Source organism: Oryx dammah, unplaced genomic scaffold (assembly GCF_014754425.2).
Source record: "Oryx dammah isolate SB20612 unplaced genomic scaffold, SCBI_Odam_1.1 HiC_scaffold_11056, whole genome shotgun sequence".
In the NCBI taxonomy this organism is placed as follows: domain Eukaryota; kingdom Metazoa; phylum Chordata; class Mammalia; order Artiodactyla; family Bovidae; genus Oryx; species Oryx dammah.
Genome location: NW_024080450.1, coordinates 2,028,511 through 2,045,308, shown reverse-complemented (window position 1 = coordinate 2,045,308; position 16,798 = coordinate 2,028,511). Strand labels below are relative to the sequence as shown.

Below are 16,798 nucleotides of genomic sequence, written 5' to 3'. Positions count from 1 at the left end.
CTGAAGGCAGGACATCGTCCCTGGGCCCCTAACAGCAAGCACAGGAGAAGGATGCTGAGGAAGCATCAACCCTGGTTTACTGAGTCAAGGGATGAATTCGAGAAGCTGGGAGCTCAGACCTCAGTGGTCACAGGTGCCCAGGAAGATAGGAGGTGACAGGTCAGGCAGAAGCAGCAGGGTGGGACATTGGTTCAGGAGTCAGAACGGAGCTGTAACAATCCCCAGGTCTGCCCAAGGCTATGGGGAAGGCCGGCCACATGGGGCAGGCCCCTTGCGGCTCTTTGTATATCTTTGTATATCTTAGTGTTCCACACAATTCCATCATGTGGAACCGACCAGGTTTCCATCCGTTTGGTTAATGTGTTTTGAATCTCTCCCTTGTACCATACTCTATAGGATACCATCTGTCTCCTCAAAAAAAAAAAAAAGCAGAGGTACCATAAAAAGATAGCAGCAATCTGTGCTGTCACTGAGGCACAGAGAGAAGGCTATAAAAATTCAGAAGAGAAAGAGGTTAATTTCACTTGAAGGAGCAAGGAAGTCTTCATGAGGGTGGGGCAATCCATAAGACCTCATCTTAGATCAAAGTCCCCTTGCACCCCAAGAGTGCTGTTCATCACCACCCACTCCCTCCAACCCTCCACCTCTCCCCGATCACCAGCCCCAGCACACACCCAATTTGGTGCCAATGGCTGATTTTGCTGACTGATCCCTTACTCTTTCTTAAAAAAAAAAATTATTTATTTGACTGTACCAGGTCTTAGTTGTGGCATGTGGGATCTAGTTCCCTGACCAGGGATCAAACCCAGACTCCCTGCATTGGGAGTTTGGAGTCTTAGCCACTGGACCACCAGGGAAGTCCCTGATCCCTTACTCTTTCACTGAAAACAGGTATGTCCACAGAATCCTTCTCAACATGGCAACACAGCCAGATGATCAGAGCAGGCACATGGCACACATTTGCCATCCCTCACCTTGGAAGGTATGTATACCTGGGACTTGCAGGGATGGGAGACAGAGGGAGCAGGGCGAGCAGAGACACCGAGGTGGGGAAACACAGACGTATGTGATGAAGGTGAGTGACCGGGCGTGGGTAAGTTTCCTGAGGACCAGGGAACAACATGGCTGAGAAAGTAGGTTGAGGTAATATCTGGATTAGGGTCTTGCCAGGCTAGGGCTTGTGGGCTTAAGCCTGGGGAGGGAGCAGAGGCAGTCTGAACTGAGCTGTTGGGGGAGACATTTTGGTGGCAGTAGGCAGGGTGGGCTGGGGTGGGGAGAAGCTGGAGGCAGATAGAACAGAGTCTCAGCAGACAATCCTCGGCAGCCAGTGACAGAGCCCTCTCTGAGCTCCTGCAGCACTTGGCAGAAACATCTGCTCCACACTCGCCCCGCCGTCTCTCTTGGAGCTGTCTTCTGACAGCCTGATGGCCCCCATGGCCTGCAGCTCCTTGACAGCAGGAACCGTCTGCTGCCTCTCTGGGGCCCCAGGCCTGACATGGTTCTTGGCAGGTGCTCATTAGATATTTGCGAAGTTACTGAATAGGGCAGTGAAAAAAAAGAACAAGGGGCCTACAGAGAAGGGCACAGATTTCCGGGATAACATCCTGTTTAGCAAGTGCAGTTCCTTAGGCCAGGCATGAGCACAGCAGTCTCTGGTGTGTATAGAGAAGCTAAAGTCTGTGTGGGCAGCGCAGGCGAAGAAAGAACACCAGTTCATATCTAGAATTGCCGTGAGTGTGTGTGCGCGAATATGTGTGTGTGTGTGTGTGTGTGTGTGTGTGTGTATGTCTTAGGGAGGGCTTCTCAGAGAGGTGGACAGACAGGAGACCCCATGATCTATACTGTCCTAAGGTGCCTTAAGAAATATACTCAGACTCTTGATTGCAAGTGACAGAAACTCAATGAGGGCAATCTTAGAGAAAATGGGTATTTATTGGCTCATAAGGTACCTTTGGAGACAGCCAAAACTAAGGGTTCCAATAATGTCTGTCTCTTTTCATTTCTAATGTCAACTTTTCTCCACTGGTCAGTTAGTCTCACTCTCAAAGCCAAGCTCCCCTCACAGGCTGGAAACATGGCTGCCAGGAACCTGGGTCTCACACCATGGGAGTTTCCCTATCAGAAAGGCACCAAAGGCTTCTTTTCTCATGTCCCAGTTTTAGTTCCCAGGAAAGGACTGTGATTGGCTCTGTTCTTATGAGGAGCCTGCCCCTGGCCTAAAACTGAATGCAATGGCTAAGAGAGCAGAGTCTTGGAAGAAGGAAACGCTTCCACCAAAACCACCGTAGTTGAAGTGTAAGCCGTGTGTTTCCCAGAGGAGCCAACAGCAATCCTGTCTGGGTGTTTTGCATAAATTAACTATTCTGCACAACAACCCCAACAGGTGTTGCTATATTTACTGTTATAGTCATTGTTACCCTTAAGAATTATTACCTCAGGAAACCAAGGTACAGAGAGGTTGAGGAACTGCCATAGAACATGCAGCTAGTAAACAGCAGAGATGGAGCTGAAATTTATTCAGTCTAGCTTCAATCTAGCTATTGCAATCTGGCAATATGGCAGATAGCAATGAAGCTATTCAGTCTAGCTTCAGACCCAATATCTTCCTATTGTGTTATTTTGCCTATTCACTTCAGAGGGAAGAAAGCATGGTGTAGGGCTATGAGAAAGAAACCTGGACAGTTTTCTCCTGCAAAGATCCAAGGCCTGAGCTGAGGAGCCCGTGGAAAGATTGGTCCAGTGTCATGGAAATCTGGAATAAGAAATACCACCACTCATTTGAATCTCACTGAAGATATCTGAAAAGGAATGTTTCATTTTAACTTCTTTTTTTCTTCCATCTTGATTTACTTAAAGTAGAATTAGATGAAGCCAAGAAAAGCATGAAAGAACAATGAGGTCCCATTTTCACCTATTAAATATTTAAGCAGCAGTGTAATAGTCATGCTGATAATGGTGAGGAGATGGCTTGCTTCTAAATGCTGGTAACAGGACAAAGCAGTCCAACCAGTGAAAAAATTATTTGGCCATGAGGGTCAAGAGCTTTAAAAGTTTTCTTTAACTTTGACCTGATCACCCCACTCTTTAGAAGCAGCTCATGAAATCACAAAATAAAACCTAGCTAGTGCCATGTGTAAGAGACATATCTAAAATAGTGTTCCTCAGACAGATTGAAAGTAGAAGAGAAGGAAAAAATAGAAAACAGAACAAATATCACACATGCAAATACAAGTAACAACAACAACAAAAAAGAGTTATGATTTTAATATCAGACACAGCTGAACTCACAGAAAATCAGAAAACAAGCCACAGGAGAAAATGTTGTAATGATAAAGGCTGAGAGTCACAGTGAAGATCTGTCATAAATATTTATGCACCAAAAATAAAGTATCAGAATTTATAATGCAAAAAAAGAGGAAGTACCTGGAGACATGGACAGAAATATAGTAATAGTAGAAAATTCTCACTTACCTCTCTTAGTCCATGATCAATAAATCACACAATAAGGAAGGATATGGAGGACTTGATTTGTTAACTTAGTAAGACAGATCAAATTAAAAGACATCAAGCTCCATACCTTGAAAACCTAGAATATACTCGTTAGTGCCCGTTGATCATTAACAAATGATCACATGACAGGCTAATAAAAAAAAAATGAACAAAATCTCAGTACATTTCAAAGTAGGATTAATATAGATAACATTCTCTAATCACAATGCAGTAAAACTAGAAAGTAATAGCAAAATCTGAGACTGAAAAGCAATAGAAATGTTGAAAATTAAATAAAAAGAAACAAACTAAAAGCTACATCTGAGTGGAATATTATTCAGTCTTTAAAATGAAGGAAACTCTGACATATGCTATGATATGACATGAATGAACCTCGAAGATACTATGCTAAGTGAAATAAGCCAGTCACAAAAACACAAATACGGAATGACTTCACTTACATGAGGTATCCAGAGTAGTCAAATTAATAGAGACACGAGTAATGGTTGTTTCCAGGGGCTGAGAGGAGTAGGGAATGGGGAGTTGTTTAATGGGTATAGAGTTTCAATTTTGCAAAATGTAAAAGTTCATCCTATATATTGCACAACATTGTGAACATACTAAACACTACTGAACTGTGCATTTGAAAAGGGGTGTGATGATAAATTTTGTAATACATGTATATTTTAAGAAATTTTCTCTTTGTTAATTCTCAAAGTGTAAAATATCTTTTGCGGGGAGGGGAAGGGATAATTCCCAAGGAAATAGTGCAAAAGACAATTCAAAGGAATGAGGATTTTTGTGGTTCTCAGCTAAGTTTCACATAATCTTCAGGGGAGGATTTAGAGGGATAAAAAGGAACAAGCTCTAAACTGATGCATTGACATGGCTTAAAAAAGTGTTGGTTTTCTGCCTGCACTTATTCAACAAGCATATGCGCCAGGCCCTATATTAGGCCCTGGAAAGACCAAAAAGAGTTAGTCTGTCCTCAGTGAGGGCAGCCTGCAGGGAGGCAGGCCTAGGGGAGACATGTACTTCATGAACTACAGTCAGGCTGGACCGTGCCTGAAGGGCTCCAGGAAAGGGCTCCAGGAAGGGGAGGAGGAGCAGGAGGCCCTACTGGGGCCAGGACATGGGAGCTGGCCTCTCAAAGAAGGCTGAAATTTCACCAGAGGAAAAGTGCTGTGAAGGGCAATGTAGGCGGAGGAAACTGCAGTACAAAGGCCCAGAGAATAAGACTGAAAATTCTGTTCAGCCCCACCAGGTACTTCCAAGCAGAAGGAGAAGGAGAAGAAGAAGAAGTACAAATAGCCAAGGGTGGGTTCTTCTCCTCTCTGAAGTAACCCCCTCCTCACCTGGATTTCTGGTTGTGGCCCCCTCGTGGTGATCATAGTTAAGTCATCTCACCTCTCATCAACAAAATGCCACCTAGGTTCACGGGGATCAAATGAGACATAGTGTGTTAAGAGTTTGGAGCCTCACACACAGTCAGCACACAAGAACCACTTGTGCGCATTTTTAATAGATGAAGGAGCATTCTCCAACTCACCTTTATCCCTTATTCTCTTAGGAGGCTTTGTTGGGCTTGATTCTTTCTTTCCTGAAGTTTCTTCCAAGATTCCCTCTACACACTTACACATAAGTTATCAGCTCCCCGAGGAAAGAGAGAAAGTTGACTCTTCCTGCTCTCTCCAGGATCTGACACTCGTCAAACAGAATGGCCTCCTTAGCTTCTGGCGGCCTGATCAGAGTCACAGCCATTCCACAGTACCACCCATGGTGCCACGAACAGTTGGAGCCCCAGCAAACATTACAGAGGCGGCCACATCTTCTATCTTCTGGTGTTTGGGGTTTTGTCTCCTGTACATGGCAGGCAGCATCCTCTGAACCTGGGAACTTAGTTTATTTGTTAACTCATTGACGTGTCAATAAACAATGGCAAAGGTTGCATTAGTGCCAAATGCAGTGAGGTCCAGGACAAGGAGCAGCTAAGCTTCACAGAGGAGCACCATGAACTGGGCTTGGAGTCAAGAAAGGACAAAGAGGTTAAAGAAAGAGAATACAGTTAAGGAGGAGAGCTTGGGGCCACTTGCAACAGTTTCAAGGTTGACCAACTGTTTTTCATAAGGCCATGCCTGGTGGCAGGGACACAGCCTCTGTTAACCTCCTCCAGAGGGTTCTTTGCAAATCCTCCTCTCACTGCCTCAGCCCTCTTGGCCTTACATCATTGGCCAGAGCTTTTTCCCTAAGGAGAACAGAGTGCTGCCAGAGTCCCAGAGTGAGTGGTGAGGCAGCAGAGATTAGGATCTGACTGAGTTACAGTCCTAGCTTTTCTATTCTTAACTCTTAGGCTTTTATGGAGCTCTGGGAGTTGAGCTGCCTTTTAAAACACCAAAGGCATGGTGGGTACAACTTGCTCACCATTAGGGAAAAAAATTAAGTTAGAGCTCAGAGTCATGGCTGACATTAGAATAAATTCCAGATGGCTGAAACCTTTGAATGTAAAACATAAAATCATCAAAATAGTAAAAGAAGAAGATAGATGAATATTTATTAATATCATTTTGGAGTGGAAGGGAGTAGAGAAGACCATTCTAAGTTTAATACCAAAGGCAGATAATAAAGAACAAATTGACACTGGTTTTAAAAAAAATCATGCAAAGAAGTCTGGCACAAAAGTAGAAATGTTAAGAAAGAACTTGAATTTCAAAATTTCTGCATTACTGGAACCTGGGCCATTCCTTGGGATTGTTAATTTGGAAACTGCATTTGAAGTATCAAATGAAATTTCCCCCTTCCTTATCCTTACACCTACACTGATCACCCAGCTATGGGGGAGATTCACCTCAAACCAGGCTCTTTGGCCAGAGGTAAGGTCTTGTTCCAAACAGCTAAAGTCCAGAAAGGGAAGAGGATTGTCATACCCAAAAGACAAGACAGGTCCTCTTCTTCCTTACCTACACCCACCTCATCTATTCCCAACCAACACGCTCCACTCCTTCCACAAAGTTACTACATGGGGGCTCAGTAAACAAAACAGACAAAAATAAGAATGAACAATAAAGACATGGACAAATATCCAGAAAACTACACATTTGAATAAAGTCAGGATAATGAAACAGGACCATCACAATCCACTATCAGAAAAACTAACATCAAGAAACAGAATTAGGGACTTCCCTGGTGGTCCAGTGACTGAGATTCTGAGCTCAATGCAAGGGGTCCAGGTTTGATCCGTGGTCAGAGAATTAGATCCTTCACTCGGGAACTAGGAGTTTGCATGCCACAACTAAAGATCCTGCGTGCTGCAACAAAGATCTATGATCCTGAGTGATGGAACTAGGACCTGAAGCAGCCAGACAAATACTAAATAAGCAGAATTAACAAATACTAAAGAACAGGACTTCAGATTCAGTGCAATTAATAGGTTCACAAGAAATGTGAAAGAATATTTCATATATTAAAAAATCAACTGGAGATTTTGGAAATCTAAGAACTCAGTTTTCCAAATAAAAATTCAATGGACTAATCGCAAAACAGATATTGCTAAAGGGTGAATAACAAAGTTGAAAGATCAAATGAAGAAATTCTCCCGAAATGCAGTTCAAAAGAACAGAGATGGGCAGTATAAAAGAAAAGTTAGATAGGAATTCCCTGGCAGTCCAGTGGTTAGGACTTGGTGCTTTCAATGCCAGGGCCTGGTTTCGATCACTGGTCAGGGAACTAAGATCCCACAAGCCCCATGGTGCAGCTAATAATAATAAAAGTTAGAAGACAGAGGTCAGTTTGTTTCACTGCCAGTAGTTTGCCAACCTCTCTGCTTAATGGCTTTCAGTGTTCTCATTTCTAAGATGGAAACAATAATTATACCTACTTCATAGGTTTCTGGGAATTAAATAGGGTTCTGTGTCAAGTACTTTGCTCACTGCCTTCACACAATAAGGAGCCAATAAATGTTACTGTTGATAATAATGTGGTTGTTGATATAGGTGCTGAGAATGAAGAAGGAGGTCATGTTTATTCAGCACCTACTGTGCACACAGCAAGGCTGAGTCTTAAAGGGACTTAGAGGATTTCATTTAGTTATTTTTATTACTTAATAAAAAACACCTCATGTTGGCATAGAAAAAAAGTGGGGAATCCATGGAGGATGGATCCAGAGATTCTACCATCCTATTTTATAGGGATTTCAGAAAGGGAGAACAGAGGGAATGGAAGGGGAAAAATTAAAAAAGAGAGCAATGACATATTGTTTCCTAGAAGTTGAAGAAAGGAATAAGCTTTCACAGTGAAATGGCCCACTGAGCATCAAGAATAACTTTTTTAAAAAAAGACCTACACTTGGATTCTGTCAACTCAACATTCAGGAAACTAAGATCATGGTATTTGGTCCCATCACTGCATGGCAAATAGATGGGGGAAAAGTCGAAACAGTGACAGATTTTATTTTCTTGGACTCCAAAGTCACTGTGGACGATGACTACAGCCATGAAATTAAAAGAGGCTTACTCCTTGGAAGGAAAGCCATGACAAACCTAAATGATGTATTAAAAAGCAGAGACATCACTTTACAAACAAAGTTTCATATAGTCAAAGCTATGGTTTTCTAGTAGTCATGTAGGGATGTTAGAATTGGACTGTAAGGAAGGCTGAACGCTGAAAGATTGATGCTTTCGAACTTCTGTGGTGCTGGAGAAGACTCTGAAGAGTCCCTTGGACAGCAAAGAGATCAAACCAATCAATCCTAAAGGAAATCAACCCTGAATATTCATTGGAAAGACTGATGATGCTGAAGCTCCAATACTTTGACCAACTGTTGCAAAGAGCCTACTCATTGGAAAAGACCCTGATGCTGGGAAAGATTAAGGGCAGGAGGAGAAGGGGGCGACAGAGAATGAGATGGCTGCATGGCATCACTGACTCAATGGATATGAGTTTGAGCAAGCTCCAGGAGATAGTGAAAGACAGGGAAGCCTGGCGTGCTGCAGTCCACTGGGTTGCAAAAAGTCAGACATGACTTAGTGACCAAACAACAGCAGCAACACCTGGATTAATTACGATGAAATTTCAAAATACCAAGCGTAAAGGAAATGCCAAGCAATTTCATTCCATTTCCTTACATCTGTAAGTGCATATTTCTAGGAGGACCCAGAACAAATATCCAGTTCTCAAAAGAGCAACCAAAAAGCAAGTTGAAGAACACTCCCTCCAAGAAGCCAATGCCTTCAAAGGGTGGGGGGGGGGCTGGTTGGAGGGGCTTGACCCCTAAGCAAGAGCTTCCCTCAAAGGTTGTTCCACATCTGGATCTTTAATTTTAAAATACCACGTTGGCATATGGGGGAAAAAAGAAAAAGAAAGGTTAGGAAGCCTGGAGGGTGGGTCCAAAATGTTTGCCATCCTATTTAATAGGAATTCCAGAATAAGAGAAAAGAAGGAGTAGTCCCTTTCACTCCTTTTTCTTGCGTATTTGGAGAAGGGAAATTTTAACCAAGCTCAAAACCAGCCTGTCCTTAACTCAGACAGCATATTATTATACTTTCTTCTCTCTCAGAGGAACATCTGCAAAGGTTTTCCTCCAGGAATGTGCCTGCTGTTTAAAAAGTCTCTGTGACTCAAAATGCTAGTGGCATTTGCTACTCTGAAAATCTAGCTGAAGAAATGGGGCAGAGGGCGGGTCCTGAGAGCCCACTGCAGCCTTAGAGCTTTGGAAACGTGGAGATGTCCTGATCAGGTACAAGCCCCATCAGGGTGGCTGGAGACTTGGATGGGAGACTCAGTGCCACTACTTCCAACTGTGTGATCGAGGCAGATCCCCTTTGCTTTCTGAGCCTCTGTGTCCTGGTCATCGAAATGGGAACACATTTGTTCTGTTTCCCAGGGTAATTCTGATGCTAAGATGGTAAAACATGAAGGCGCACTGAGACAGCAAGCTCTAATCCAAGGGTCACATATGCAGATGCCTTCAAGGACCACTCAGGTAAGCAAATTTGTGAAGTGGCCAGCTTAACATACTAGGGAATGGTGGAGACACTGACCCACTCCTGGAAGCCAAATTTGGCCCTGAATCACCGGGTTGTGATCCTTGCTCCAGACAGAAATAAAGATACTTAGAACAAAGCGGCTCTCAAAACTGATGTAAAATAAAATTCTTTTTTATTTTTTTTAGCCCTATTATGGGTTCATTTGTGTCATCTTGTCTCAATAAATAAATTAATTAATAGTAAGTGGAAGTCCCGGGACTTTCCTGGTGATCCAGTAGTTAAGAATCTGCCTTGCAGTGCAAAGGACGCAAGTTTGATCCCTGGTCAGGGAACTAAGATCCCACATGCCTCAGAGCAATTAAGACCACGCACCACAACTAGAGAGTCTGTGCACTACACTGAAAAAGCCCGTATGCTGAAACTAAGACCTGATGCAGCCAAATAAAGAAGTAAATAATTTTTTTTTAAGTAAGTGGAATTCCTAATCCCAAGAATGTGACCGTATTTGGAAATAGGGTCATTGCAGATTAGTTAAGATGAGTTCATACTGAAGTAAGATTGGCCACTAATCTGACTGGTGTCCTTAGAAGGAGGCAGTCACGTGAAGACAGAAAGACACAGGGAGAAGCCCACTTTAAGACGGAGGCAGAGAGGGTAGCGATCACCCACCTATGAGCCGAGGAGTGCCAGGATTGCAGGCCACCGGGGGAAATAAGGGAATGAATTCTCCCTCAGAACCTCAAAGGGAGCTAATCTCACCCTCAGCTTGATTCCACACTTCTAGCCTCCAGAACTGTGAGAAAATAGATTTCTTCTGTTCTAAGTCACCTGGTTTGTGAGACTTTGTTATGGCAACCTGGGGAAACGAATACACTCCCCTAGACGGAACTTTATTTTACAAGAGACCTAAATTTCTGATTTTCATCATGAGTCAGTGACTCTCCCAGCTTAAGTGCTCGCAGGGTCAAGGCCTAGGGTGAGGTGCGTCAGGTGGCAGGGCGCCCCGCTTCCGGGTGCAATCAGTCTCCAGTTCCTGCAAGGGCTGATCCTGGCGGCAGGTGCCTGCTTAAGAGGTGGGCACCTCTGGCCATGCCAGGCTGTGTGACAGTAGTCTTGCTGGAATGCTTGATCTAAAATCTTTGAATGGTGCTGTGAAGCTGGCTTCCCAGGTGGCGTTAGTAGTAAAGAACCCACCTGACGATACAGAAGATGTAAGAGACTCCGGTTTTATCCCCAGGTCACAGGTTAGATCCTTGGGTTGGGAAGATCTTCTGGAGGAGGGCATGGCAGCCCACTCCAGTATTCTTGCCTGGAGAATCCCATGGACAGAGGCACCTATCGGGCTATAGTCCCTGGGGTCACAAAGAGTCGGACATGAATGAAGTGACTTCGCACACTTGCACTCCTCTAAGGCCTACATCCCCTGCCCTCCAACCCTTCACCTTTCCCTATTAAGATGGCATTTAATCCTGAATTCCTAAGCCACCTTAGGAAATTTTATTTATTTTTACCCTGGGTATCTCCCATGTATGTATGAGAGAGACAGATTAACAAACTTCTGTCTGCTTTGCTCTTGTTAATCTGTGTTGTATTACGAGTCTCAGACAGGAATTGAGAAGGGTACAGAGAAAATTATTTTCCCCCTTCTACAGTTTCTGGGGATGAGAAGGGACCACTGAGCCACCCTCCTCAGATGGAATCCTAGGAACACTGGCAGATGGGTAAGACTTCATCCCAGAGTCGGTGCCCCTGGGACTCTCTGTATGGCTCAGTCAAGAGAGAGGCAAAATTTTATGTAGGCCCTTCCTTTCCAATTTCAAGTTAGCAGGAGAAAAACACTGCTGAGTTCTTTGGGACTTCCCTGGTTGCCCAGTGGTTAAGACTCCTCTTTGCAACACAGGGGACTCAGGTTTGATCCCTAGAAAGGGAACTAGAGTTCGCATGCCACAACTAAAGATCCTATGTTCCTCAATTAAGATCCAGCCTAGCCCCCGCCCACCAAAAAAAGAATTAGTTCTCTGAATTGTGATTCTTATGAATTTTATTTTTGGGGTACACTTTGATCAGAAAGATCCCCTGAAGGAGGGCATGGTAACCCATTCCAGTATTTTCTTGCCAGGAGAATTCCATGACAGAGGAGCCTGGCAGGCTACAGTCCATGGGGTTGCAAAGAGTTGGACATGACTGAACAACTAACACAACACTTTGGTTATCTATCCTTTCCCTCCTGGAAACAGCTATTACTTTTTTATTTGTCTCGTGTTGTGTCCTGAGACCTCAGCTTGAAGGCAGGCTGTTGGTTCTTGTGTGTACAGGTGGCTCAACCATCAGGTTGGGGGGCGCCAAGAATGTAGCCAAACAGGAATGTGGGCCACACCCCATTTGCAGCTCTCCTCCTACTGACTGTTGCCAGCTTGCGGGGGAGTTAAGCCTTTTTTTCTTTCAGCGATCTTTGTATTTCTGGGTCTTAGGAGAGTTGCACCTTTTGTACCCTTTTTCGGGACAGCTCTCATGTCCATAGTTAAGTCGTGAAAGGTCAAGTCACTTGGTAGTTATACTTTGGTTTGAAGGAAAAGGTAGAGAGATAATTTTTAAAAAGCAGCTCAATATTGCCAGGAATATTTACTGTTTGTACTTGCTGAAATATGATAAAATAAGATATTGAAAGAATTTTTTAAAAAAGAACTCTATGGTTAGAAGGTGCTTCCCAGGTGGCTCAGTGGTACAGGAATCCACCTGCCAATGCACGAGATGTGGGTTCAGTCCCTGGGTCAGGAAGATCCCCTAGAGAAGGAAATGGCAACCCACTCTAGTACTCTTGCCTGGGAAATTCCATGGACAGAAGAGCCTGGTGGGCTACAGTCCATGGGGTCACAAAGAATCAGACATGACTTAGTGACTAAACAATGGTCAGAAGATGCCCTTCCTAATTGGAAGCTGATATTCAGAGCCTGATAGAAGTTGTTTTTGTTTTTGTTTTTTAAGACTTCTGTGTCCTCTCTATTTGACAGTGTTCCTCCCGGGACTTTCCAGTCAACTGAAATCCTCTTCTCAAAGCTCTGCTGATTACATTCCACCAATTTTGTCCACTTCCTTTTTAAAAAATTTTTTTTTATTTCTTTATTTATTTTTGGCTGCACTGGGTCTTCATTGCTGTGTGCCGGCTTTCTCTAGTTTCAAAGAGCAGGGGCTACTCTCTAGTTGCAGTGCACAGGCTTCTCATTTTGGTGGCTCCTCTTGTTGCAGAGCACAGGTTCTAGGTGTACAGGCTTCAGTAGTCGCGGTACACGGGCTCAGTAGTTGTGGCATGTGGACTTAGTTGACTTGCGGCACTTGGGATCTTAGTACCCGAACCAGGGATTGAACCCGTGTCTCCTGCACTGGTAGCAGATTCTGAGCCAGTGGGCCAGAGGGAAATCTGTCCACTTCCTTTTTGTCAGCATGATTTTGCTGCAGATAATTTGAAACTTCATTGGGAAAACTTAGGATCTCACCAAACTGACTCCTCTAAGACCCCTTCCTTTCCATATTCTCTCTGCTCCTCCTTCCTTCTTTTGCCACCTTGCATCTTCCATTCAGCTCCCTTGAATCCTATACTAAGCCCCATCAAACGCCTGCCTCCTCCAGCCCTCTGTCCACCCTACCAGACCTTTTCCTTCCCACTTTGGCCCCTCAACTCCCTACAGACACTTAAACTTAAGGTCCCTTACCCCATATCAGGGGCTTTCAAGGGGTTCCAACACCCCTCAAAGCAACTATGGAAAAGGAACTAGGAGCTTTTGGAATCTGAGAAAGTGAAATCTCTTAAAAGTCTTCTCCTTGAATACAAGTGAAAACCTTAGCCAAATAGTGGGTAATCAACCTATTAATCTGCCAGAAACACAATTTGAATCCAACTGTTCTTTTGTGAATTAATACACCTAACATATGGCTAAAATTTTAAAATAAAAGCTGTAAGATTTCAGTTTGTGTTTGTCTTGTGTGTTTATGTATGCCTATACTGTTTAGTCAGTAAGTTGCATCCCACTCTTTGCAACCCTATGGACTATAGCCCACGAGGCTTCTCTGTCCCTGGGATTTCCCAGGCAAGAATACTGGAGGGAATCTCCGTGTCCTCCTGCAGGGCATCTTCCCAACCCAGAGATCAAACCCACATCTCCTGCATTGGCAGGCAGATTCTTTACCACTGAGCCACGAGGGCAGCCCCAATTTGTAAAAGAACTCTATTTAATTGACTTAAAGGAAAATAAATACTTATATAAATTAAATATTCTCTCAGAGAAATATAGAAACCCAGTCTTTTTCAAGTTCACGTGACAGGTAATCTTTGGCAAATAAGAATATTACTGGTTTAGTGAAACAAAAATAGGCATGTCATCAGGGTTGTTCAGTTCAGTTAAGTTCAGTCGCTCAGTCGTGTCCGACTCTTTGCGACCCCATGAATGGCAGCACACCAGGCCTCCCTGTTCATCACCATCTCCCAGAGTTCACTCAGACTCATGTCCATTGAGTCAGTGATGCCATCCAGCCATCTCATCCTCTGTCGTCCCCTTCTTCTCCTGCCCCCAATCCCTCCCAGCATCAGAGTCTTTTCCAATGAGTCAACTCTTCGCATGAGGTGGCCGAAGTACTGGAGTTTCAGCTTTAGCATCATTCCTTCCAAAGAAATCCCAGGGTTGATCTCCTTCAGAATGGACTGGTTGGATCTCCTTGCAGTCCAAGGGACTCTCAAGAGTCTTCTCCAACAACACAATTCAAAAGCATCAACTCTTTGGCACTCAGCCTTCTTCACAGTCCAACTCTCACATCCATACATGACCACAGGAAAAACCATAGCCTTGACTAGATGGACCTTAGTTGGCAAAGTAATGTCTCTGCTTTTGAATATACTATCTAGGTTGGTCATAACTTTTCTTCCAAGGAGTAAGCGTCTTTTAATTTCCTGGCTGCAATCACCATCTACAGTGATTTTGGAGCCCCAAAAAATAAAGTCTGACACTGTTTTCACTGTTTCCCCATCTATTTCCCATGAAGTGATGGGACCAGATGCCATGATCTTCGTTTTCTGAATGTTGAGCTTTAAGCCAAATTTTTCGCTCTCCTCTTTCACTTTCATCAAGAGGCTTTTGAGTTCCTCTTCACTTTCTGCCATAAGGGTGGTGTCATCTGCATATCTGAGGTTATTGATATTTCTCCCAGCAATCTTGATTCCAGCTTGTGTTTCTTCCAGCCCAGCGTTTCTCATGATGTACTCTGCATTTAAGTTAAATAAGCAGGGTAACAATATACAGCCTTGACGTACTCCTTTTCCTATTTGGAACCAGTCAGGGTTGTTAATATCAAATATTATACATATATACAACTTTTGTTCTACCTGGGTTTACTAGTCAGGAAGAAACATAATTTAAAATAATTTAACTTGTATAACATGAAATTGTCACCACTTATCCAAACATAATTGTTAAGAACAAAGGAATTAACTAAATGTAGATGAAATAAAAGTTTATAAATTAACTTTTCAGACTTCCTTGGTACAGTGGATAAGAATCTGCTTGCCGATGCAGGGGACACAGTTTTGATCCCTGGTCTGGAAAGATTCCACATACCTCGGAGCAACTAAGACCATGTTCCACAACCACTGAGCCCACGCTCTAGAGCCCAGAAGCCTAGCTACTAAGCACACGTGCTGCAACTTCTGAAGCCCAGGCACCTAGAGCCTGTGTGCCACAACAATGAAGTTACTGCAATGAGAAGCCTGGCACAACACAATGAAGAGCGGACCCTGCTCATAGAAACTAGAGAATGCCATCATGCAGCAACAAAGACCCAGCACAGCCAAAAATTTTTTAAATAAATAAAATTTTAAAAATAAATTTAAAATGAACTTTTCAACAATTAATGTTTTATAAAATATAAAGTAGTTTATAATAGCTTCCAAAATCTTTTTGGTCGCTTGAAATGTCCACTGAATATCTAGATAATTTCTAAATAAAATAATTCTGAAACTTTACTAAACATAAGTGTAGCTTTTACATCCTTAAAGTGTCCAGTTCAGGTTAAGCAAGCTGGACTAACTATTTCAATGGATGATGGAAAACATATAACAAGATGTCAGGAAATCCAAAGCAATATGGATGAAGTCTTTTTAGCATCCTGCAGTACACTGCCAAATGTGATTTTAAATCTTAAGTATGCTATTTAAATAGAGAATAAATGAGTGCTTTCTTGCTATATAAATAAAATGCTTGATTTTTACACATAGAAAACAAGAAAGTCTAAGTTTGCTCACTTTTGGTCTCTAATTATAAACAGAAAAAAATTGGTTCTAATAGTAAGCATCCTTTTACTACATTAAAAAATTGTACAACGTGGAAGCCTATGATTCTGGATGTTATGAAATGACAAGTTTGCCACCTCTAGAATGTTGGTGTGACAGACAGTTCGAATTGCTTTTCTTAGTTTTTACTAGAAATTAAAGTCTCTAAGCCTGGTGGCTCAGACGGTAAAGCGTCTGCCTGCAACGCGGGAGACCCGGGTTCGATTCCTGGGTCGGGAAGATCCCCTGGAGAAGGAAATGGCAATTCACTCCAGCACTCTTGCCTGGAAAATCCCATGGACGGAGGAGCCTGATAGGCTACAGTCCATGGGGTCACAAAGAGTTGGAGACGACTGAGCTACTTCCCTTTCACTTTCACTTTTAAAGAGTTAAGAATTCTAATTAATGCATATAATTAAAAGCAGTAGGAAAAAAACTATGCCAAGTATACAAGGCATGTAGGGTATGATTTTAAGTAAGAAAAAGTATGAGGTATGGAGACATATTTTTGTTAAGAAAAAAATGAGAGTGATTTTGTCCTAAAATAGAATAACTGGTTGTTCCAGAATGAGAAAGACAAGAATAAAGGACAAAGGGGAGAGATGGAATTGGAGGAAAGTAATCAGAAGGTATACTTCCCTGGTGGCTCAGAGGTTAAAGCATCTGCCTTCAATGTGGGAGACCCAGGTTCAATCCCTGAGTCGGGAAGATCCCCTGGAGACAGAAATGGCAACCCACTCTAGTATTCTTGCCTGGAGAATCCCATGGAGAGAGGAGCTTGGTAGGCTACAGTCCACGGGGTTGCAAAGAGTCGGACACGACTGAGCTACTTCCCTTTCAATCAGAAGGTATAAACTTCCAATTATAAGAGAAACAAATACTAGAGATGTAATGTACAATATAATCAATATAATTAACACTGCTGTAATTATGTGTGAACATTGTTAAGAAAATAATTTCTTATGATTCATGTTGTTTTATCAGATCTTTGATTACTTAAGGAAATAAGTCT

The 16,798-nt window shown here is 42.9% G+C and overlaps 1 long non-coding RNA gene across 1 annotated transcript; it reads left to right on the top strand.

Annotated features, from left to right (window-relative positions):
* The first annotated feature begins 792 nt into the window (after nt 1-792).
* On the top strand, nt 793-15,032 carry LOC120860343. Its single transcript, XR_005720303.1, has 3 exons — nt 793-982; nt 9,368-9,466; nt 14,993-15,032. It is a non-coding gene; the product is annotated as an uncharacterized LOC120860343 (long non-coding RNA).
* The last annotated feature ends 1,766 nt before the right edge of the window (nt 15,033-16,798 follow it).